The 23,754-nt window shown below is 36.2% G+C and overlaps 2 long non-coding RNA genes across 2 annotated transcripts; one reads left to right on the forward strand and one right to left on the reverse strand.

Annotated features, from left to right (window-relative positions):
• Positions 1 to 373: 373 nt before the first annotated feature.
• Positions 374 to 9,752, reverse strand: LOC148659014 (uncharacterized). The gene is made up of 2 exons (XR_015940290.1): positions 7,383 to 9,752; positions 374 to 1,097 (listed from the first exon to the last, which is right to left on the reverse strand). It is a non-coding gene; the product is annotated as an uncharacterized LOC148659014 (long non-coding RNA).
• Positions 9,753 to 11,221: 1,469 nt separating this feature from the next.
• Positions 11,222 to 16,327, forward strand: LOC148659015 (uncharacterized). The gene is made up of 3 exons (XR_015940579.1): positions 11,222 to 11,329; positions 13,135 to 13,257; positions 14,793 to 16,327. It is a non-coding gene; the product is annotated as an uncharacterized LOC148659015 (long non-coding RNA).
• Positions 16,328 to 23,754: the final 7,427 nt, after the last annotated feature.

Consider the following 23,754-nt stretch of genomic DNA (forward strand, 5'->3'; position numbering starts at 1 on the left):
TAACGAGCCGAGCCAGCCAAAACATAGCTCCTCGCCCCCACTAGAGCCGCGGGAGATACTGAATTATGACACAGCACATTATGATATTTGAATGCATTTCAACAGATCTAGAGAGAATTGGTCAAATTGATTTAAGCTGACCAAGAGGGGTGAGCCACAATGGACACGCAACTGATGCGAAATTGTAATCTTATCACACAATAAATAAGCGAATCGTCTCCGATAAACATTCTGCAGTATGTCAGAAAACATCTGATAAAAGACTCCAGCACGGTCGAACCATGGGACAGCCTATTTGTTTTTCTGTTTCAACACACATCTTCGTGTGCCTTTGCTTCACCAAGAAAAAAAAAACGACATACATGCACTTCAATGATGTGGTCACTCTTTTATTGCTCCAGGAAGACAGAAATCATTTTAATCAAATGAATAAACAAAAGGCTATGCTGAACAGTCTAAATGCTATTGATTGTTTACATGTACAAACAACGCATTTTTACAATACAACATTTTTGGATTGCCCGTAAATACAGACATAACATGTAATGAACGAGGTTTTTTTTTACAGTCATTGACAAAACTGGAAAATACTCCAATGAATCTTTAGTTTAAAAAAGCAACCAAAAAAAAAAGCAAAAAGAAGACCATTGATTTTTTTTTCAGTAAATGTAACATAAGTGTAGTTTTTGTGAGGTTCTGTGTCTACATACGCTACGGAAAAACACTCTGGGGGTAAAAATAGGCCGTTAAAATATGTAATAATAATTAAAAGAACATGGGCAACAGAAAACGAAGAATACAAAATTACATGTGCGCTGTCGTTTTGTCATCTGTTTGGGCCCTATTGAAAATAGTGACCCACGGGCCTTTGTTCAAATACCAGGCAGTGTGGTAACTTTTGATGACGTTGGGGACAGGTTGCAGGGAAGGCGTCCCCCCCTCTTCTGTGGTGACAGCTTGCAGTGGTCAGTGCTTGGAGCCTCCTTCTCTAAAAAGGGGACATGTCAAAGGTGACGCTTCAAGACTCCAAAAGCCAACAGCTGCCAGTGGAACAGATTAACTTTTCTAGACTTTCCCCTGTTGAGCTTCTTGAGGACCTGCTCGGTGACAAAACACACATACATCTGTCAGGGTCGAGAAGAATGAAATTCCGTTTATCGTGTAAAAGAAAAAAAAAGTTCAATTGTCACTAAACGAGAATTTAATGTCGATGTTTGTGCCAGACAGGAAGGAGGATTTCAGGGGAAAAAAAGAGAATAATCACTGTAACCGCGTCTTGAAATAATAAAAAAATAAATAAAACTGCAGAATCCACAAGCTTAAATTACTTCACAATTAGAGTAGGGCAGTAAAGAGCAACACATTGAGACTTCGTTTCTAGCAAAAAGGCGCAAGTATATTGTTCATGCACATCTATCAAGGTTTAGATTATCACACACAATCGTCGATGTTCCCGCAAGGTAACTATTGGCATCGCTGCATACTTTCAATTTAATTTGACCAATTATTAAAACGAATCCCCCAAACTGTTTAAGCTGTTTAAACACATTAAAGAACGGTGAAGTAAAATAATATTTTAGTAATGGTCTTTAACAAGTTTATATATTGCGTACTGCTTGAGTTTTATGTATATCAAAGCACCCCCCCCCAAAAAAAAACAACTCCCAATATCTAATCTTCTCTACGGTAGCTATAAGAAAAAAAAATGCATCTGCTCGCATTCTCATAGTGGTCGATATTTTTCATTCGCGCTCGTGTCTCTGTGACTTGCTAAAGAAAAAAAAATGTTTTTTTTTGTTGGGATTCACTCAAGCGTTCCTGATTTGTGTTAGAACCCCAGTTTGTCTCGTGTGTTTTGTGCCCGAATTCAATGGCCCCTGGGTGTAAGCATTATTTGGTTTATACTAAAGACACTCTTCAAAAGAAAGACTGAAAGGAAAAGGCGCGTGACAATTATTGTGCCAGATATTAATTGGTATAAATACAGGTATTATCAACAGGAATTCAAGCAGAAGGCTTCCGAAAATCGTCTGTAATAAACCCCCCACAAACATGAGTCCTTACTGTTCAGAGAAGTTTGGCTTATGAAAATTTGAATCATGCAGGCCTGTTATTTAAAGGCTTAACTAAAGCCCCCTACTTTTTTAAAGGCAATGGAGATCTGTAGTAGATGCAGTTTTTGAAAAACGCAGGAGTACTATTTCTAAATGATAAACGTACCTTAATTGTGCAGGTACACTAGTAGGAAATGTTATGTACTGGATCTTAAAAGCTTTCTTAATTGTGGTAAGCAGGGAAATGACAAAATGAAAAAAAAACATACTCAAAGCTTTGTATTATTGAAAACAAAAGTACAAGAACTCCACGAACGGCCTTCTAATTTTAAATTCTTAAAAGGGCTATGTGCAAAGAGGCCCAGATATATTAATTATTAATACGCCGATGCCTCTCTACTTTTCAAAGATATTATTAATTAGGCGCCTCTGGTCTTTTGCGAGAAACTCCACGGAGTCACTTGTAGCTTTAAATATGAATTAAAAGCAAATCCAGGCTGCTATAATGCGAAAATTATTCCATGTCTTGCATGGCAGAGATAAATTGCTGTGTGGATCAATACTTTGAGACTCTACAGCAAAATGACAAAGTTATTGATAGCTCGTATTAATGATGTTAATGGCAGAAAAGACAGAAGACTTCCCCATTTACAAAATTATATATTTTTCTAATCATTGACCTCAAATATCTAGGTATTAAATTGTACAAAAACGATGTTATTTATCATACTCAAAATGTATAAATATAATAAATACAACTAAAATTAATTTATACTATTTTAGTATGAAAAGCCGTCATTTATCCGAAAATTTAACTAATCGTGAAAGTACAAATCAAAAAGGGGCAAGAGGTCGTTTTACATTTAAGATATTGCAATTCCAAAAATGTAATAATACATTAACCAACGTTGATCGTGTGTGATGCGCTAGAGCAGTGATTTCTCAGTAAACAATAATAACTACTGAAACGTTTAGGTGAATATCGTTGATAAACGAGAAGATTGGCAGATTATTCACTTAACAGAATCGACTTATGGTAACGAAGTGTTAATTTCGATCTGGACAGTGCCATAATGTATTTATAGCATATCTATCAATAGCTGACTTCGCTGTATTTAAGATTTGCCCCTATCTTATAGAATTTATAGATTTTGTATAGATTCGTATAAGTAAATATCTGAATTACTCTACGATTTTGTCTTCCGGTGTTTATGGGAAGTCATATCCTCTTTAAAGGTAACGTAGAATTTACACTATAAAATCAACGTAACACTTTCTTTCCTTAAACTAATTTATGCAGCACCCTGGGAACGCTATTTAACCACATTTATTGTTTATCGTGTAAACATTTAGAATGCTATTAAGTGATTGGTTGTCTGAATTGGAAAGGATATAACTGGAAAGAACCGCTCATAGAACATTACGAAAACACAGGCCCGCGATGTGTTCAGATTCTAACCACTATGTTCATTTCAAAACACTGTTTATGTTAATAACACACGAGAATAATTAAACCATTATCGATTTGTATGTAGTACTTTAGGTTCTAATACAATATTGCAAAGTTATTTTGAGAAATAAAGAGGATATATTTATATATTTATTTATTTTAAAACGTCTGCCTTCAATGACGAATTTCAGTTTAATAACCGAGTTTAAGACTTTCTCAATCTCACACTGCACGAATTTCATATTTACGTCATTACAAATATTTTCTTAGTTCTATTATTTGATTTGTTGCAAAAAACTGGTTATCTGGAGTACATTTTGAGAGGAACAAAAGTTAAACAAACCCAGAAAAGCTATCAGTAAAAAGTATATAAGCTTGCTGAAACACCTTAAGATATTTATGTGTGCATACCGATAACTTGGCCGTAGTAATGAATAAACTTATTTGTACATGGGTAAATAAAATCCACTGATTTTGAGACCAAAGCTAGTGTTTTACAAAAAGGCTACGAAGTTTTTAATAACTTATTTTTGTGCTTTGATGAAAAAAAAGACAAATATGCTTTAATGTTTTGTTCACTGTATTATTTGTGATTTAATCCAAGTTTTTGGTGACATCGAACTTCTGATGGCACACTCAGATAAAACCCATACGTTTAAAAATACAGTGCACGTCTTTAGCTCGTCCCTCTGTGTTAAAATACATTTATTAACATTTTGCGATTGAACATTTCTGAACCTTTCTGCACTTCAGCCTTAAGATACAGAATGCCCTTTACCCAACCTGAGGCGCGAGCTCGTTTTCAGCAGTCACAGGTCTTACCAGAAAAATGGCGGTGATATTTATTATTATGTACTATTAAAAGCTGTTTAAAATAATATAGTTTAAAAGGCTAAATAATGACATAATTATTTAGCTAACAAATTATTGCTGTGCTAATCAAGATGTCTAAATGCAGGAGTTTTATTTTCTGAAGGATCTACATCATCTGCCAAAGAAAGAAGAGATCTAAGCCTATTTTACACCTGTCAGCTTCACGGGAAGCGCACAAGTTGCTCGAAAAAAAGTTTTAGAAACTTGCAATACTTAAAAAATGTCATAGAAACTTTAAATAGGCTGCATAGTTTTCAGTACAGTCTACGGATCTATGAACACTAAAGAGATCTCTTCACACCAAATGAAGTAGATAAGCAACGAAGTACGATCTTATCTTTTTCAAATGTTTAAATATGGGGGTTTTAACTATTACTGTATTATAAATCAATCAAGTAAATTGCTAATATTTACGGAAATAGTCCACTTATTCTAATATCAGTCTCCATATAATAGCACAATTATTTTAATATACGTTTTTGTATATAATGTTGGATAAAATCGAAAATATAATACGAATAGACTTGCGTAATTGGATTTCGTTTTAATATGGCAGTAATAATAACTAGACACGTCTTAAATAACATGATATTTGAATTTGGGAAATGGAAATGTTGTGCACAAAACTTTTTAATTCCATTAAACTTTAAAAAGATTAATTACATTTGACATAAATCATTTTAGCCTATAATAAGACTTTCGAGAATCGTTTATTTTACTTTCACTGAAGCCACAATCCCGACTGATAAATTAATATTTGTGATTTAGTTATGCATTCTGAAGAAAACAAACATTAAACTGTATGTACTGTATCTACAGTTTTTTTTACCCGGTTAACAAGTGTCTATCAATGTTTAACACTACGGGTTCATAGATAATGTGATTCAGAACGCGAGTTGATAAGCCAATTAAAACGTCACTTATAACAAGGTCGTGTTGGGCCATGGCAAATTGTTACGTCAGGCTTTATCTTATGAAGTCAACCTATCTGCCTAAGACATTTCTAGATTTTCTCCGTTTTGGATAACACAGTTTTATTACCCTCGTTACTCTGTGACTGTGTATTGAAAGGATAAGACCCAGACTTATTTAATGCCATTACTTGAAGCTATTAGTCATTCACATGATTTTTCCATAACAAGTTTAAATAGCATACAACACACGGTAAATATATTTCAGTAAATATATTTCAAAATTTATAAACATACCGTGTTGTCTCTGTAAACTGTTTCTCATTGACGAGAAACATATGGCCTCAATAAAAACAATTAAATTAAGATTCACAATATATAGCTTAAAATTCATCTACATGAACTGAAACGTGTAATAGCTTTGCACAGCTATCGTAGGACACTTAAATGCAAATTTCCATTTAGTTAAATTCAGGAACTTTCTTTCTAGTCATTCGTTTCCTTTACTCTGTTTACTCTGATTTGAGACTAATATGAACGTCAATGCATAACCCATATTCTATCGTTTCACGTGAATTTTCACTTGGGTTGATATGAAAAAATAAATTCATTGAAACACATCCATTGCTTGAACGTTACAATACTTCAGATAAATATATCTCAAACAAAGTATTGAATTCACTGAAGTAAATAGCAACTGCTTGTTTAAAGAGTACCTGAGGGAACTTCTGCATGCATATGTCTACAAGGGTAGGTGACAAACTGTTGAGTTTCTTGTTTGTAACATATTATGTGAAAGTTTAATTTATAAGTCCGAGAGCTACATATTCAGCTGTAGAAAAAATGTAAACGTTAAAAATATGATATCTGGAAACTCGATCATTTCATTGTTATATAAATAACATTGGCACTTTTAATTTCGTTCATATGCCACATTTTACTTAATATTAAGTTAGCATCAAATACACAGCATCTGGCATTTAATTGGCTCTATTGCGTTGCGTTTTACTTAAATTGTATTCTATTTAAATAGATCAACTCGAAGATCTCTGCTATTTATTTTTTCGTAAGCTCAATCTAATCATACAGGCAATAGTCATAGGCTATTTGAAGTGAAAAGGAGTGAGCAGAAATGCGGGGCAGAACATGACACGCTGTTAATAAGACGCTCATTCCTTGCATTTTGTTCTCGAACGTAAAGGGGCATCTCAGTGATTTCTAATTTTGCTTTTTATCACATAAAACATATTTCCAGCGTAGGAGATACAATTAAAGATTACAACCTTAAAGTTTAATCAATAATTATTCGTATCAAATGAAAGAAAGCACGCCTTATAAATATCGTTCATAAACCTGGGATAAATTAAAAAGAGAGAAACAACCAAAACGAAAGTGGTCAATTTAATCCCCTTTCGGGTTGTAAATCTTCATTTATACACCACACCGCCACATTGCTTACAATTACATTGAAAGTGAATTGCGAAACACAAAGAGCATTTTATATCTTAACAATGTGTTACTGTATATATATATAGAGCAGCCTTTTAGAGGAGAAATAAAACATGCCTTTTTATGTCCACAATACTCTTTCTGAAAGATCTGAAAGACCTGTATTATTAACAACGAAGTCGCGATTTCACAACGTTACCGGCATTTTTTGTTGGCTACTAAAAAATAATGAAAAGCGACATCAGCAAGAACATCACCAGTTCCTCGCGTGGTGAATATTGTTATTTGAAAAAAAAAAGGGAACGTAAATGTTTTCATGCCGAAATTCGCTTATCATTCTAAGCAAAGTCCCTGTAACTATTAACAGGTTTTGCCCCCCCACTTCTTTAAACAGCGATAAAACTCGAGGTCTGTACAGCAGCACTGAACTGACGACTCTACAGCGCGACTGTAGGTCCGAGAGCTCGTGACGCTGTGACTGACCTCTGCAGAGCTCTGAAGCTTGTTTGGAAGTCCACTAAACTCTGCTGGGTGCCAAATGTCGCTGCATTCCTTGAACTACCAGTTCTGATCACTGCATCCTTTGGCGTTTTTTTTTCCCTCCAACTCCCCTTTTCTCCTGGCTTTCCTGTTAGGTATGCTTACCCCTAGGATCCTAGGATTTCGTGGCAGGCTGCATCTTTTAGCGTCCGCCGCTGGACGCCTCTCATTCTTGCCCCCAAGCAAAAATTATCTGCATAATTTCATGTGAAAGACTCGAACTTGTCCATCTCTTTTAGCTTTTTTTTATTGTTTGGTTTTCGTGCGGGTTAGTGAGCGTCATTAAAAATGTCAGTCAACAGTCTCGCCGAGAGCTGACTTCGCCCCGCTCCGTCTGTGCTTCCGCGGGGTCCGGAGCCCCCACGCCGCAGCCCTGCGTCCGGAGAAAAGATCATTTTCTTCCGCCACCATCTCCAATATCAAACAGCCAACATCCAGCGAAAAAATCCTGGATCTTCTTATCCCCTAGCTCGTAGGGCAGCGCTTTTTGGCCGGTCTATCCTTGCATTTAGGGATGCTACTTGCATTTGAATAGCTGGCTGGCTTGTTATGGATCTGCGAGGCTATGAAAGGGAATCAGTATGCAAATTGTTTCACTTACAATCGAAAGGTTCGATCTGTAATAGCTGTCTAACGGAAGTTGATGTCAGCTATCTCTGCATTAGCTTGCATTTACTTCTCCCCATCAAGGCCTTTGTTTGTTCGGCTGTTGATTCTTAATTGAGGCAAAATTCAAGGATTTGTATATGATTGTGTCTGGGGAGGAACATCCCTGTTTTAGCGCAACTGTTATGCAGATTTTAAAGGGTCGGCACTTGCACACAAAAAAATAGCGGAAATATGTGCTTTTCTCTAGAACAAGCTAAATGCAAACAGAAATTAGCTTTATATGCATTTAAACTCACGGTTTCTAACAATAGAGGCGTTTAATATGTGATGCATATATATTGAACTTTGGGGTGGCTGGACTAAGACTCTGTTGGTCCTAATGTTGCTATTATTTGTTTCCTCACCAGAATATTAGGGGAATGGAAGCATTAAAATAAAGATCACAATTGTTTTCTTGTTGTTTACATTGTGGTATTCCAAACAAAATTGAAATTCCTTGAAATTCAATGAAAAGCATTTGTTTCACCGATAATATTACATCCTAGGTGATCATTTGACCTACTGTTAGCAAACCAAGGCTGCCTGTCTGTCACTGTGTTGAAAATGCTTTTAGGTTTTCAGGGTATCAGGCTAATAGTGGCATATGTCACTCTCTGTTTTCTCTGCAAAATATATGCAATCCTGCCATATTTCGGTACGTTATGAATAATAGATATAAAGACATTGATCTGCGGAACACTGTAATTTTCAATTTTTGACTTTCATCAGACAAAGCAGCGTTTCATGCACTGCATTTTAAATAAATGTTACACAACTGAAATCAAGATAAAAGACGTCTGTATTCTCTTTTCTCATTTACTTCATACACACATCACTCTAAAACATCCGTGCTTTGCTACGGCAAAGTTCAAGTAAAAAATGACATGTTAGTTTTTCTTTATCTTATTACCGTTTTCCAATGTAGTACAAACAACCGAATATCAAGTTATGTCAGAATATACATATAATTTAAAACATAGGCTACTAAAGATTTATCGGACAGAACCCTGGTAGAAATAGCCTTAACAAAAGTAATAGTAGTTCATGTTGTTCATGATTAACATCGAAATTTTAATAATAATAACCGATTTTTTTTCTTTTCATCGTACGCAAACCTCTCCTGTCGAACATAATCTCGTTAAAAACCTATAGTGCTTATTCACGTAAGCCCTCACACATCTGCTTGTGACGTCTGTAACGTCACATTAGCAGTAAATGACAACCTACAAATAGCTTTTTTTTAAAACTAAAGACAACGATTAAATAAAACGCTTTCTACTGATTATTGCAAGTATTTACTTTCCCACGTACTGGCTTCAACACACTGCAATTCTGTAAAAGCCGCACAAATATCATCGAGAGAATTTTCCTTCAAATAAATTTCGAGCTCTGAGGTTCTGAAATAGCCTTTCGGTACGTGTATGATGAGTACGTGTAACCTGCAAAGCCCATATTTAAGAGTACTAACTTGACCATATTTTTATGTGTTGGTCTTATCTGTTCTTGAGCTTTATCCCGCACTAAGCTGACCATCTGTCATTCAATTAAGGTTTCAATGCAGCTGATGGAGGAGCAGGGGGTCAGTGACCCCAGGACAAAACGCCCTGCTGCCGCAGCAAAGAGGAGAAGTTCAAATGCTAAACGCTGAACACTTTTCTGAATCTACACTCATCCTCGCGATTTGCTTATGCGGATCAGGCCACTCTTTCAGCGCTATAATTGAGGACTTACGAGTTATACGGGTCGTCCGTATATTAGCTTTGAAACCCCCATTCCCTTACAGGTCCAGCGCACCAAATGTAACCTACCGGATATGTAGTAGTAGCAGTATTAGAAGTAGTAGTAGTAGTAGTAATAATAATAATAATAATAATAATAATAATAATAATAATAATAATAATCATCGTCGTCGTCGTCGTCGTCATCATCATCATCGTCGTCGTCATCATCATCTAGAAGTGCAATAGAGTTCATTTACAACACTTTTTTTTGTTAGGGCTATTCATTGAACAAAGCTCAAACTCGTCAAAGGGGAAAGCAAGCATCTATTTGTTAACAAGGAAAATCATTAAGGTGTTTAAAATAATCTGCTGACTTTTAAACATATTAACCCTACGTCTCAGAACACATCTGTATTGCCGTTTATTCGTGGAGCTCAACCAATTGATGAATAGAGCTTTCACTCAGCTAATTTGGCATTATAAATATTTAACTAACAGCACAGCGAGACTGCTCGCATCTTTCCGGCAGGCGCACTGATTTAGCGAGGATGCCAATATCACAGGTTAACGCCTACTTGTGATGGTAGATAGCTAGTGGTTTTCGATACAGAAACACATCATCCTGAGACTCCGAGGAAAAGATGTTTGCCCCTCGAATATACTCGTATATACATTAAAGTGAGGTTTAGGTTTCTGTTTATATGATATATTTTTAACCGATCTATACTATTACGAATTATTAAGAAAACATACATTTAATGTAAAATATCTTTTGAAAAACAAAAAGTCGACCTGTTATTTTGAATACAAAATCCTTTTATTACATACTGTATATATATATACATACAACCTGGTATTCCAAATAGATTCAGTGATTACATTGATCTAAAAAATGATATTTTTGGCTTGTAATTTTCCAACATACTCAATGGCTTTGCAAGACCTGTCCGTATGTAAATTCTTATGGTTTGTTTAATCAACTAACGGTCACCCCCCAACAATTAACTATTTTTAACGTTTCACAAGGTAACTACATGCACTTATTTGTAAACTGATGTAAAACCAGAGTTTTCCTCATTATTTACTATTAAACAATGTAAAATCTCAAATGCTATGTATCTGGCGTGTCGTGTTCGTCAAAAAATGCGGATCCGAAGATGATGGTTGCATCTGAGATAGATTGTAGGCGTTCTGAGGGAAGAAGGCAGTATGTCAGTCGGTTGAGATGAGCTATTCGGTCAATATTTATATGTAGCTGCTTCTTTTATCCAAAGTTTAGGCTCGAAATCACATTTTTATATTTAATTGGAAGCGAATTTTATTGGAAGCTTTCTGAAAAACAAACAAACAAATAGTGCTATTTACTAGTTAACAAACCACATTAAGTGTTAGCAGTCTTTGCCACGTCATTTAAAAAGTCATATTTACATTTTGTCATAAAATCGAATTATTCAAGAAAAACGGAATTTTCCCGAAATTTAATAGACGGAGTGAACTGGACTTAAACTGTGTTGTAGTGTAGATAGAATATCGATCATTGGGCAGGTTCATTAACCATTTTTGTTCCAACATGAAGGAGTTGCGGACACTCTTCAGTCAAGGTCAAGGGATGCAGAAAAAAGACTAACAGTAGCTAATTAAGTATTGCGTGGACTTCACAGGAAGGCTGCAAGGAAAAGAAAGGTACCAAACGAGTTGTTCTTTAAAATGTTTTCTTTCTTTGAGAGACCTTGTAGATTTCTTCAGATGTTGGTCCTAGTTTATTGTATAAGAAAAACTTGTCTGGGTTGTTTATAGCACCCTCGGTTTTAGGAGGTGGTGAGGAAAAAGTGTAAAGAGTATTAAAACGGGTAATAAGTATTTAAGGGGTACACTGGTAAATGCTGTTAAAAATAACTAGAGTCCATGGATATGGCTTTCTTCATTTATAGGTTTACTTTCATCTGTGAAATTTGGATATTTAGTGTTCCAAAATTCTGTTCTGTTCTGTGTAAACAATGTACAGACCAACACTTAGAAATGTGTTTGAGCATCTAGTTTGATACAAGGCCCTCAAAGACCTATTTTTCTTCTGTGCACGCTGAGTATTTAAAAATGATTCCTCAAATTTAAACCAGCAAAAAAATCATCATTCTGAGAGATGTCTTCTCGTTCATTTTACACAGTTGGTCACTTTCTTTTTATTTTTTGCATGTAAATTTTGAAAGTGGCACTTCAAATATTCATATATAAGAAGCAGAACGGAACAGAGAATAGGTGATATCATAACACGCAGACTCTGAGCACAGGAGCCTGAAAAGAAAAGGCTGCTCAAAATCCAGTATTTTTATAGTTATGGTTCCTAAATTGAATGTGTCTTTTATTGTGCTGACACTGATGAGGTTGTGCAAGGATGGTTATTAATTGCAAATGGAACCAACAGGACACGACAGTGTGATGAGATTTGTACAATGTAATCAGGAGGGGACTGGCCAAGAATTGAGATCTCTGTGTGCATTATGAGAAGATTGATCACTTTGGTTCTAATTGCGGGTAGCTTTTCTGACCAAAACTATTTGAGAAAATTGGTACAACAATTAGCGAAGAAACCTTTTCAATAAATTTTCTATCGGTGCGTTTGTATGCATTTACTTTATTGCTCTGAGAATGAGAATGTACTGTATTAGTGTTTCAGGGCACGCCTTCCCTAATTTATGTGTGTGCTTGCACTATTCACAGGTGGCTCAGAGTAAATAAAATCAATGCCTGCTATCACTGTTTTAGCTGTATTCAGTGTTATCTCTGAACCCTGCTAGTTAAAATGTTGCCCAACCATAGTTACAAAGTGGTAAGTAAATAATAATAAACATTTAATAGAGTAAAAGTGTTCCATGGACAATAAAATGATATTGTATTCCATGCTTCACTTCACCAGGATTTAATTTTTTTTTTTAAAAGATACCATTTTATTTAGCCAACAGAGTTCATCCAAACCATGGTAACAGGTCCAGTTTTAGACTGGCACAAGATACCTTATATGTTGTAGCAGAAAATATAAACTCATGGTTTCAGTTGATAGTCCTCTTGAGTATCCCAAAATGTATACTCATAATATACCAGTAGTGTATGTCAGAAAAATATCCCTGATGTTCTGAATTCACAATTTTCTGCAGAAGAATCCTGTATTGAAATATTGTTTTCTTCATTACCAATAGCTTTTGCTCACACTCAGGGAGATTCAAAGCACAGTTATAACGGCATTTTTAACACCTGTTTGTTACATAAATGTTGCATCTTTGCCACCTCGAATGATCTTGATGTAGGGAATTTTGTGAAAGTTATATTTTACAAAAACCAACCAAGTCTACATAGATGCTACGATAGGCAGTGCTGTGTCTTTTGCCTTTGTGCCTGGAAGCAGACAAAGAATAGCATTTCTCAGTGTGAATCACAGAGATAATCAATAGAGAAGTGGTTCAGAATTCCTGCAGATTTTGACTCGTTACTAGGAGACTGCAGCCTGCAAGACACTACTGCATTATCAAGGTGGGGCAAGTGTCCATGGCCTGGCACCATTCTGACACTTGTGGACTCCTGCAGTTTATCCCTCAGCCTGGCAAGAACAATTCAAGGTAACTTGATGACATACGGGGATACAGAACTTACAGAAGATGGTGGAAAATTTGTTGCTGGCACTGTTTTATATCTAAGAATAACTAGTTCTAAATGTGTAAATATAAATGGTAATAAAGAGCTTTTTAATTTTTTTTCTTTGTTTGCCAGATAAATAATGATTACATAGTTCTAAGCTATATATTTGTGTTTCTATTGATTATCATAAAATTTACGTTTTTGCAGTACTCAATATGGAATTTCAACAGACACATACATGCTCACTCATACAAAAGCTTATGTCATGCTGAAAAGAAAAGAAGAGAGACACAACGTTTCAGCTGGGGAGCCTTCTTCAGGTGAAGATCCTGAAGAAGGCTCCATAGCCAAAACGCTGTGGCTCTTTTTTCACTATGGAATAAACCTTTACTTGTTCCTTTGCAGCCTATGCATGCTGACGCCTCTACCTACTTGAGCTTTGAAAATATAGGTAGTCTCACTCAGTTTGTATGCTCAGGTTTCCTACCACTTTTCAAAAACGTGGTGTCTTTAAATTTCCCTGCTTGTGTACCCTGCGATGGGCTGTGGGCAGCTCTAATGGATAGGGTATAGAACTTCCAGAATACATACAATATCTTTCAAGATGTTGTTCTGCCTTACGCTTCTTTGTTAATCTCTTGCTTTTTGAGCCCCTCACTGGAAATACGTAATTTTCTGTTAAAGGATGGATGGACCAACCAAATTCTCAACCAAATTCAACATAAAATCAGTAGAAAGAAACAGAACAGGTACTACAGTACAATGAGACCCAGGTGTTTAACATACACAAAACACCGATCCTCTTCTTCTATTGTAAAAAACAAATCTCAAACAAAGAGTTGATGTTTCCTCTGTGACAGAGGAAATAACTTCAATGTTGGGAAGCATTTTTCCAAATTTGTCAATTCAGACCTTCTTTTGAAAAAAAACCTATAAAGTCTAATTTTCGTTTTTAATTCCTCATTACAAGAAATGAATGGAAGGGGTGGCACTAACCTTAGAGAAAAGTAGCTTTCTTGCTACACTCCTTGGAAAGGAAAAGTGGGTAAGAGACTGGAGTGATTTTGCATTTGTATTTTGGTTTGGAATACTGTATATGTGTAGTATGTGCCACCATAAACTCCAGATAATCCCTAAAGGTTTTTGGCATTACTGCCATCTGATATACAGTATGTCCTCGAAAATAATCAGATAATTAGATAAGCATTTTTAATTTAATGATACATCAGATATATTGTGCATTACATACAATATTAAAATGACTTTCAGCGGGCGCATTTTTTGCAACAAATTTTGGGAAATAGAGTTTTTGAGGAAAAGCCTGGCTGAGTTAAGTAATATGTAATAAATATTGATTAATCACTGAAGCATGAAACTTATACCCCTGAAAGTGTTTTAACTTCACTTTACTCTGTAAAAAAACAGTGAAACTGTTATAGTGAATTTTAGTCCTTGTTTGATTTCATATTGACAATCGGACACATAACTTTGATACGTTCTGGCTTTTGTCTTGCAGAATACCTCTAGATTTGGTTTGGGACCTGCAGACAAGATGGAATACACGCCACATGCCACTTCCTTCAGAAACAGATGAAATATTCCTTGCACACTGCGCTTCAGAAATGTCAACCTCAAAGGCTTACAACATCTAGGGGAACAGGTTTTCCATCAGTTTCAAGATGGACAGCAAAATTAAGTTTCAGACAAATGTGCAACAATTTTCTTCATAGCTCTATTTAAACCTAGATGGAGGGAAGAAAATATCTGCTACCCACTTAGTATCGGTTTATATGAGTGATTTGGCCAGCCCTAATATGATTATAAAGTGGGGCTATGGCAAAGTGGATAAGTGTTTGCCTTGCAGCTAGAAAACAGTGGCTTTGATTCCCAGTAGATACTGATTGTCTAACCCACTTGGTTTTAGACAAATCTGGCTTTCAAGTGCATTACTGGGTACCCCTAGAGCCACAGAGGCCAGCTCTACCTTCCCTGCAGTAGGCTGCTATTTACAAACAAAAGTCCACAATATAGGAATTGATAAACTGGCAGAAATTTTTTTTGAAAGTAATAATTCACAAAACCTAGCCCTTTCAAGCCCCTGCCCCGTAAGAAAAAGTAGACTTAAAAGGAAAACATAAAGGAAACAGTTACCATATTTTGTATAAAGCACAGTACTTAGAATGTCCTTATTATAATGTGACTATTTGGTCCTTTGCTCAAGTTTAAATCCCCATCCCCATTCCTGAGCAGAAAGATACTTATTCATTTGATGCCAGAACAGAAGGATTAACAAAACACCACAGAACCTGCAAAACAAAATATAAAATGGGGAACACCAAGCTTGAAGAGGCTACATTCAACACATAAGTATTTATGCTGACACATCAGTTACATCTTCTAAGCAATCTTAGGAAGCACTAAAAAGGCAAAGAGTGTATTGGGATATACTGTATAGTTGAAAACTGTAGAATTCAAATCAAACGATGTTTAAAATGCAGCAGTGAAACGTCATTTAGACTACACGTCTAAATATAAATCTGTCTAAGTCTGAATCTGCTGTGGAACCAATACCATACCTTTCATGGGACACATACTTAGGGACAATTAAAGATACCAATTTACCTAGGCAACATGTCTTAAGTAAACCCAGGTAAACTCAAGCTCCTAGAGAAAACCTACCACAACACAATGACACCATGCAAACTATACACAAAAGACATGTCAGAATCAAACCCAGGATCCAAGAGCTTTTAGGCAGTAGTGGTAGCTTGTTCTCTAAGACAGCATTCAAAAATGAGGTATTTTCGTATAGTTCCTATATTCTGTCTCAGTGTCTTCACAAGGCTCTGTCATTGCATGAGTGAGCAATGCAACTTTATTTTCCAAAGCAAAGAGGTATTGCTTAGATATTTTATGAGCCTGTCATTAATTTGATTGCTGAACACTGATGTATGAGAGGACATTCCCCCTTTTCTAAAAAAAAGTTTACACTAGGGGTCTGTTACTATATATATTTAATTTCCAGGTTCAAAGATTCTTATTATTAAGAAAGCAGAAACCTCTTCAGATAGTGTTTGTTTTCCTTTTTGACTGTACTTAAATTCTATGTGAAGAAAAAGACCAAATCTATTTGATAATATTTATAATCAAATTACAAATTACATGATTTTCTTTATTCTTCCAAGGTTCATTTTAAAACAACAGCCATGAACCTGTAGCTGTGATGGGCTTGATGCAGTACTGGCTGAATCATCTCTTTATCTCACATGTTGGGATCAATAATGATTCCATTGCTGGTTCATGGCATCATTCTACATCCAAATACAATAAAACATGCCTTTTATATATGAATCCCTGCCTTCATTTTCACCCACTCTGCACCCATAGGGTCTCTGAGAGGAAAGACTGTCCATAGGGAGATATTTCATCTTCCTGGCAGAAAGCACTCTACTAAAAGCGCTTCACTAATAGGCAACACCAGATTGAACTGCTAGACCTAGTGTGGTGCAGCTCTGTCAACCTCTGACTCCCATTGATGTGAATACAAGGTTGGCTGCAGTAAGCTCATCAGTGGCAGCCCATGACACATCATCTTTACATACATGGCCATCTCCATTTATCAGCAGCAGGCAAGCCTCAAATGACTTCAGTGATTGCTGTGTGGAGCGCTGAGGGGGTAGATACAATTCACAGGCTGGAAGGATGCATTTCATCAAGCACTCTGTTGATGCTCTTGCCTAAACAAAGTCATGGCCAGTCTGCCTTGTTGACAAGTGGTTCTTAGAAGGACCTCAGCTGAGAGATTTTGAGTGTTTTCATAGGGAAACCAAACCATTGACCCTGTGCTTCTTCATAATGATCTGTACATCATCTGTCCATCCCTTTTCTAACCATATCATCCAATTCAAGATAGTGGGAGAGAGCTTATCCTGGCAAGCAATGGGTGCAAGGCAGGTTACACCCTAGATGGGACACTAGAACTGGGCATCACTGAATCCTTATAAAATGTAAAAGCTATAAAAGGAAGGATTGTGTAACATTATCACCACAGAGTTTCCTATTGTCAGTGGCAGTCACCACAGATGTCAAACTGACTTGCGATGAAAGTTTATCCTGAATCACAGCAGACAAACAGAGTACTGAAATTTTCATTACCTGTCTGGTCTGAGTTTCATTTTGATTCTTACAAACTGAAAGAAATTGAAAGCTTTCAAAGTATTTCAATCATGCAAAACGTGCATGGCCTGATTTTTCACTATACTGTAGGCAGACTTTGAGAGTTTGCCTATTTATGATTTATAAAGTAGGCAGTGAACAGTGAGAAATAAGAACTGTAGTCTTAAACAAGGATTATAATACAAATAAATGCGATTATACCAGAGGATGTGCTCTCGGTTCTTTTACATTTCAGGTGACGCACCTATTTTGTTTCTCTTCTTATAACCTTGTGTCTAAGGCCTTCTACAAGGCCTCCAAACATTATGTGACTGTGATGTTTATCAGTGTTTTCAGCCAAAGCTGTACTTGAGAGCCTACCTAATTTACTCAAGAACTGGTATCAATTTATGACAGCGACAGCACATCCATTTAATAACTACTGGTATCACTTGGTGAGTAAGAAAAATGGAAAAAAAGTATTCTGCAATCTGAAACCAATTTGGATAAAATTGTACTTCAGCTCCACAGGAGAACAGCTAGCAGCGATGCATGTGAAAACATACTGAAAACAAATAGCTGCAAAAAGACTAAAATAAAGAATAAAAATAACAACTCACAATTCACGCAGAGGATATAATCTGTACTGCTATCATCTCTGTAACTGACAAAATCTTGGATAATTGTTATAGTTCTCTAAAAAGAGCATTAAAGCAGGAGCCAATATTGATGGCTAACATTCTGTTTAGAATGTTAGCTGCATCACATCAAGCAAACTACAAAAAAAGCAAGTGGTATATTCTATTGGCCTGGATCTCTACACAACAAAACATATTTTTTTTCAGAATATAACATGTCGAAGAAGAAAAACAACAACAAAATCAATGAACACAGTGTTCAAATGTAAAAAGTAAAATTAAATCATACTGTGAGTCATGGTACCATAAGATAGGAATAGCTATGCAGCAATTTTAAGTATTTATAGGAGCTGAGGCCTGCCATTGGAGATGTGATAAGGAATAATTTGCAATAAGAGAGCTACCTTTTTCAATTGTCTTCTGGTGAAGTGGAGACTCCCAGCAATGATTTATTGCCCTGCTGCCTCGCTGCTGATAACTGGACACCAAGTGGCTCCTCATTACTCAATAGTCCTTACGATTTCCAGGACCAAAGTCCTTTCCTATTAGTCCACTGTTGTTCAGAAGGAAATGAATTGGTAGACCTTTCTGTATAAGCTCATAAACTATTTTGGTATAAAAGTATATCATAAATACAGGAAGAGAAAATCTTGTTTGCAGGGACTGCAGGATCAACTGCCTCTTGGCCTTTTGATAGCATCTTTGAAATGGAAATGGCCAGCTGGCTGACCTTCTGCTCAGTGACCCTTCTGCACAATGTCATATCTCCATGGCTGTGCACCGGCAGTGTGCTTGATGGACACACACTGCAGTGCAGTTCAGGCCAGGCGGATAGCCACAGTGTTTAAGCATTTCTAAAACAACAGTCAAAACCATAATAAGACCTGGGCTGGAAACACAGCCACATCAATGATCTCGTTTTGAATCAAACTTAAAAGCTGTGGTGTTCATCATATCACTTCCCTTTGTTAATGACTAGGTTTGGTGCTTACTGTCCAAGCAGCTAGTGTTATGGTGTTGACCGCATGGATGTACACAGTGACACTGCAACCTGCAACATGCACTTCTAAAGAAGGACAGAGTGTGATCAATCCTGCAAAGTCAATCGGTACAGCTATTCCCAACTCAATGATAAGTTAAACTTCGTAAGGAGAGTTCTTGTATGTCAGAACTTCATCTCCCAATACATGCTCTTGCAACGCTAACTGCTCTGTTATAGAATCTGTCTGCACTGGTTTAATTACAATTTGTGGACATACACAGATTTTTTAATATAGTGTATACTAATTCACGGAGAAATCAGCCTGCATTTTTAATAGTCCCATGCTGCGTGGATTTAGTTCATCTTAGGAAGCCATATCTTTTACTAATTTTGTAATGCTTTATATTTGACAATGTGTCATGTTCATGGAATATTTTTTGATAATTGTTTATTCACATTTCCAGTATTAATATCCATGTTTAATACGTTTGATTTTGTCCGTTAGACCCGAGATTGTTTCTTTTGAGGATCAATGTGTAAGCTCCATTATTTAAAACATGAATCATCAGCAGGAAAATGATTTTCAGGGTGTAAGTTTGACACATAATCTGAAAGATAGTGATACTCACATCAGGCAAAACGAAATATATTTACATTATGAAATGAATCCTTAGCCAGTTAAAATAAAATGTTTCTACAGTATATGTGTTTTTTTCTTTCCAATTTAAAATTAAATAACAATAAAAACAATAACAATAATGCAATAATTTTTAAAGCTGTCTTCATAAAGAAGGCTTCCAGTAAAAGAAACACAATATTCCTTCCTTGTGGGCATGAACTGTAAATATTAAAATGAAGCTAACATGATCTGCACAAATTAGAGTGCGGCCATACTTTTGGAGTTTGGCTCCTCAAGGACTTTTCAGTATTATTTCACACTGAATGATTACAGATTTCGAATGGTACAGTATGTCGGAGCCTGAATGATGATAATGACATTGAAAGTAACCCACTGCAAGATTAGATCTCATGCACAAATAAAAAAATGGGCATTTTCCACAGTAGGTTGTAACCAAGACAAGATCCACTGATGGAAAAAGGAGTAACAACTCTTCGAATTATGGCACCTAATCGGCAGATCACAGTTTACCCTTGCCTAAGACCCTAATGTCAATTAACTCAACCTGAGTAAGATTAGTAGACAGCCAGCAGAACTGCAACACATGGTCATTATGGAAATGAGGTTGTTCAATGCCCCGGTGTTTGATTATTTAAGCCCCTTATTACTCACTTATGATATTGTAAAGGGGGATCAGATTGTTTAATTTGTGTAAGTGGCAGCTGAATGGAATGTTTAATTGAGTAAGGGAAGGTCTGGCACTGATGTCAGGGCTCCCAGTAGCTCTTTGATGTGATGTGGATTGGAAACTGGTGGCAAAATGCCCAGTCCTTGTAGCACACACAAAAAATAGTTCATAATTACACCATAATTCAATCTGAAGTCTTTTGTTTCAAATAAATCCCTCGTGAAATTAGTATTCGACACGACAACAGCAACACTGAGTGCTGACAAACTTAGAAGTGTAGAATAAAAAGGGCTGATTAAATCACACTGGCACGCTGCAGCCAGTCATGTTTACATATCATAAATTAAAACCGTTAATAAATTGCCACCACAATATGCGATTTCAGGAGTCTCAGGCAGAATTACCTTTTATTATAGGGGTGTCCAGTGCAGTTTCAGTTTGTACAGTAGTGAGTGCAACATCAATGTACTTCAGAAAGGTTTCAACACCAGTCAAGATAAGACAATTGCTAGATTTAGTAGAGGAAAAAATCTTTAAACAGGAACATTTTTAAGTTTGAATTTATTTCTGAGAAAACCTGTGCTACCTTATCATTGGGATGTTTGCGGCATGTTCTGAACTTTCCAATCCTTAGCTGGATCTTGATTTCTTATTATGTATGTATATATTGTATGTAAGTATATACAGTGTGCTAACATCCTTGTTGCTGAAAAAAACACTTATCTTGTAGAAAAGGCAAGGCCATATTAATTAAATAGAATATGCAGAAGATGAGAAGGAATATGAAATGATTTATTTTTGTCATACACTCCATCGGGTGAGTTGTGCACCAAGGTGGAATTCAGATGTGGATTTAGCATACAGATAAAACTGTGATATAACTACATAAGTAAAATCCCCTCTCTCACTTGTTATATAGAAAATAATGCGTAATGGCAAACTATCACACTACAAAAACGGATCGTTAATTAATCGAACTAACAATTTGTATCAATTTGTTACTTATTTAATATTATTATGTAATTAGTTATGAAAACAAACAAAATAGGTACTCACAGAGGAATTCTAGAGGCAGTTTAAAAATAGTAAAACAGCATTTGAGTTTATGGCAGCATTGCATCATTGTCAATGTAGCCAAATCATTCTTTTACACCCACAGGCACTGGAGTGTTTGTGCTGAAAAGTTGGTACTATACTGTACAGTTAATCTTCTCCTGTGTATCCACTGTAAATAATATATGTGAGTGTGCATATGGCATTGTGTACTGGTGTTTGCCTCTGTGTAAGCATGCATGCCATGAATGCAGATGTGTGTTTATATGTGCAGAACAGATGATGGCTTGTAAGGCTTCAGAGGCAGACAGTGTTTCAGGAGTTATAGTAAATAGCAAACCTGTCTTAGAACATTCGATCTTCTTTGGTTTCAATTTGCATGTCCCAGAGCTCCACCACCTCAGGCAGAATACAACAGTTCTGCTATGGTGCTATGGTTCACAACGATATGACTTCCACTTTGAAAAATCCTCTTTAGCTCAGTTTGAATGATGTTAAAAACAAGCAGGAAAATCTGTCAGAATCTAAACGTATACAGAATATAGACACAAAGTTTAGTTTAAAACAAGACAAAAACTAATACTTGTCAGTCAGTAACCCTCAGGTATTTTTGAATTAGTAATGTATAATTCTAAAACAAAACATGAAGAAAAATTGTATTTATTATTTGCTTTCAGAAACTATATTTTTCTTTAAACTGTTTCATGTAATTTAAAATTCAAATATTGTCCATAACAAAATTGTTACATTATTGACTATTGTAAGTGTATGATAACATCTCTATAAAGTGCTCACAAATTAATATTTTCAAAGGGTTCAAACAATCTATGTGAATAAAAGAAAAGGTGTAACCTAATACTTGTGCAAAATGTTCTATTTACAATGGAAGTTACTCTGTCCTTGAAGTTAGAATTTTGAGAACTTCCTATTCCTACATTACTATTTACTGTGGTTACGAGAAACAATCATGAAAGTCTGCAAGAATTTTAACTTCTAACATCTCTCATTGACACCTCATAAATGTCCCTTTTTTGGGTAACTAATGTGTAGGATAGGAGACGTACAGTACTTAGTGCTTTGCATGAAATCATTCCAGTTAGAAAATGCTTTCATTTCTGGCATCAACAATTAATCGTGTGTTTTAAGGTAATTCATAGATCTCGACAAACAGAGTAGAACAGTGCTCTCAGCCGTGGACTCCTGGAGGTTTCCTGAAAGTTAAATGAGGTTTTTCCTCCCCCCTGTGCTGTGCAACTTTTTCTACATTGGTACTTGCTCGGTCGACATCCAACCTATAGAGGGTGCTCCACTTCTTTCCTGTTCCTAGTTCCGTGTGATTAATCATGTCCTTCCGGTGCGTCTGGTTCCATTTCCTATTTAGTCCCTGTGTCCAGTGTTCCTTGCTCAGCATTAGGGTATGGATGTCACGAGGCCCACCTAGCACCAGGTCACCCCAGTCCATGTCCTGAGGGCATATGCCTCATCCCCGACATCGCCTGACCCCTGAGCCCGGAGCAAACGTCTGTGTCTCTACTGCTCTTCTGTTCATTCCACGGCTGGCCTTTCCAGTGTCCGTGAGAGTTTTCATATTTAATTTCTAACTCTGAGCAGCTCCTTTATGTTTCTACATCTTGGAATCATCCCAAATACTCAAGTCAAAAATATTGATATCATCTATGGTCTGAGAATGCACCAAAAGCTCATGTTCAGAATCTAGTGAAGAATCTTCATAAGACATCTTTGTTCATTTACACCTCATCCAAACTGATACAGACAAACTGGATGACTTTTGCAGGCTTGGTTATCGTGATGCAGGACCTGCTGGTGTTCCCAGACTTGTTCTTAACAAATTGCATTTGATGACAGAAGCTTAGATCTTAAATAAAACTAAAATGCACGAAGCACATATAATCTGTTTTGTTTCCTTGAACAGGTTCCTTGTGGAATGCATATTAAAATTTAAACATTTTAAGGTTTTAACCATTTTGGCTTCCGACTACATCAGTAGTGACTACATGTCACTCATTCTCCTCGGACTCTGGCCATCAATGAGACTTTAAACATCTAAAGATAAAGCTGTGTGTTCTGTTGTTGCTCCAAGGTTTTGAAATGATCTTCCAGCTCAAATTGTATCTTGAACTTCCTATCTTATAATTTACTTTTTTACTTCAGCTCTAAATTCCGATTGATTTCCTGCACCATGAAAGTAAAATATTATTATTTCTAATGTCTTTTCTAACATGTCTTTTTCTCATCGTCCATCCATTTTCTAATCGCTTTTTCCAATTCAGGGCTGCAGGAGCAGAAGCCTGTCCTGGAAGGTAGGGTACACCCTGGATGGAA

Source organism: Lepisosteus platostomus, chromosome 7, assembly GCF_059453375.1.
Source record: "Lepisosteus platostomus isolate fLepPlt1 chromosome 7, fLepPlt1.hap1, whole genome shotgun sequence".
NCBI lineage: Eukaryota > Metazoa > Chordata > Actinopteri > Semionotiformes > Lepisosteidae > Lepisosteus > Lepisosteus platostomus.